The 2,589-nt window shown below is 39.8% G+C and overlaps 1 pseudogene; it reads right to left on the minus strand.

Annotated features, from left to right (window-relative positions):
• Window positions 1-627: 627 nt before the first annotated feature.
• On the minus strand, window positions 628-1,316 carry LOC118655667 (annotated as a pseudogene).
• Window positions 1,317-2,589: the final 1,273 nt, after the last annotated feature.

Raw genomic sequence — 2,589 nt, forward strand, 5'->3', positions numbered from 1 at the left:
AGGACTTGTTTCCTAAATATATAAAGATTTCTCACAAACCATTAATAAGAAAACAAGCTGCTTACAAATGTGGTATAGATTTGAGTAGGAACTTCACTAAGCATGCTATGCAGATACAAGTAAGTACATGAAAAGTTAGTGAAGGAAACGCAAACTAAAATTACATTAAGACAGTGGTTCTCAACCTTCCTAATGCCTCCTAGCATTTGGCTACTGTAAGCACCATCGCTTGCTCCTGCTGTAGAATTCAAGAAGAGTTCTACATATCTGTGTTGCATATTTGCTTTGTCTTTCGAAGCAACATCTTCGTGAGTTGCAAACTCGACATCTGCTTCACCAGTTACTCTGCCATCAGGACCAATTTCAATATGTACTCTTACAGGTTTGAGTGGTGAAAAAAATTATAAATGTCATTCTCCGTAGCTCTGTAAGGTAATCCCCGCATGTGTGCACAGTGTCCAGTTGTGCTCTAGAAAGTAGAGCCACCATCCCCACATCTGTGGTCAGACATTCCTGAAAAACATTAAGTGAGGTCTCTTCCAAATATATCTGACCCAAAACCATAGCCATCATTATAGCCATTATAATGATCATAGGCTCCATAACCTCCACCATAGGCACCTTGCCTCATCCTTTCAAACCCAGCTCCCCTGCCAATGCTGCTATGCCTTCTGCCGGCTCCAGGTCTGTCATGGGGACCTGGCCGCTGCCTGGCCATAAGCTTTCATGGTGGGTCGCAGTGAGTTCTGACTTCTGCTCAACTGCTCTTAAAAATTTCCATATACCTGTGCCCTATTCTTTCCTTGTGTGTCTTTAGAGCCTTTTCAGCTGCTTCCTGTTAAGCAAAATGCACGAAGGCCTCCCCAATAAGCTTCTCCTGGAAGTCCACCAGCAATGTTATCCATTTGGCATGATTTCCAACCCTGAGAAGAACTGAACAATTCCTTCCTTGCTACATCCAAAGGAGATTCCTCTAAGCCATACAAAGCCATCCTTGGCCATGTCAGGACTATCTGGACCAGTCTGCTTCAACACCCAGTTCATTTCAAAGTTGTTTGACTTGAATACTTCAACCATGTGTCCCATGGTTTCTCTGTCTTTTTTCAGGGCCAATTTGACTTCATCTTCTGATTCAAGTTCAACAAAAGCCTCGCCACTCGGTCTACCTTCTCTGGTGTAGATGAAACTTATACCTGGAGCTCCAGTTTGAATTTTGCAGTCAGAAAAAAACACTGCACTTTGTTCGCCGAGCAAGACCAGGGCAAGTTGTGGACCTTCACCACGAGTCCCTCTCTGCCTTCGGTACCCAATAGCATCGTCTCTTAGTGGATCCTGGTGTCGAAGCAGACTGATCACACAACTTCTGCGTGGCTGAGCAAATCAATGGTTTAACAACTTTGAAAAGAAATTTGGGAACTTTTAAAAAAAGTTAAACATGCAACTAACAGATCACCCAGCCATTTCAATTCTTGGTAATTACACAGGAAAAACGAAAGTACATATCCATATAGAGACTTGTACACAGATGTTCTTAGCAGCTTTATTTGCAACAACAAAAAAACTGGAAACAACTCAAATGTCATTCAAGAGATAAAAGCATAAACAAATTGTGGCACTTGAAGTAAGAAAAAAGAATTGTTGATACATGCAACCATGTAGATAAATTTCACAATAAGTAGATGAATTTCATAATAAGTATGTAGCCAGATGGCAAAGGAACACACTATATTACTCCATTTATATAACATTTTAGAAAAGTAAAGCTAAGCAATAATGACTGCATGCTGATTAATGATTACTTAGGAATGAGAGGGAGGCACAGGGGCTGAAGGGAACTATTACAAAGAGGAATTAGGAAACTTTTGAAAGTAATGAATTTGTGCATTATCTTAAATGTAGAGATGTGTTACTGGTAGATGCATAGGTCAAAACCTATTGAATAGTATACTTTAAATATGTGAAAATTTATTATTGTGCATCTCAGTATGGCTGCTGGGGCAAAGTCAACACAAGAGTTTCAGACAAAATGGCAGGAAAGGATTAGGAAGATAACTAAAAGCAGGTACTATCACAGTTGTTCAGGAAATAAATTGTTTCAAAAAGGAAAAAAAAGCCCTATCCTGCTTTTCTCAGTGGATAGAGCATCGGACTGCCAACTGAAGGGTGGTGGGTTTGATTCTGGTCAAGAGCACATGCCTGGGTTGCAGGCTCAATCCCCAGTAGGGAGCGTGCAGGAGGCAGCCGATCAATGATTCTCTCTCATCATTGATGTTTCTATCTCTCCTTCTCCTTTCCTCTCTGAAATCAATAAAAATATATTTTAAAAAAAGGAAAAGAATCTCAAAACAATGTTGAATGTTGTTAAAAAATAAAAGACAAGAAAGGATTAAAAGTGTTCATCACATACAGAAACAAAGTCCTTAGAAAGGATTGATCCAGACTCCTGCTCTTTGCACATAGTTCTATGCCCTTCGGTTTTTAAAAGCTGATCTGTGGAGTCCTGTTGAAAATATAAATTAATGATATTTGAAAGCTGGAGAGGTAACTCTGTTCTAAATTGGGACTATATGCCTGACTGCTTCAAATATT

Source organism: Myotis myotis, unplaced genomic scaffold, assembly GCF_014108235.1.
Source record: "Myotis myotis isolate mMyoMyo1 unplaced genomic scaffold, mMyoMyo1.p scaffold_m19_p_1, whole genome shotgun sequence".
In the NCBI taxonomy this organism is placed as follows: domain Eukaryota; kingdom Metazoa; phylum Chordata; class Mammalia; order Chiroptera; family Vespertilionidae; genus Myotis; species Myotis myotis.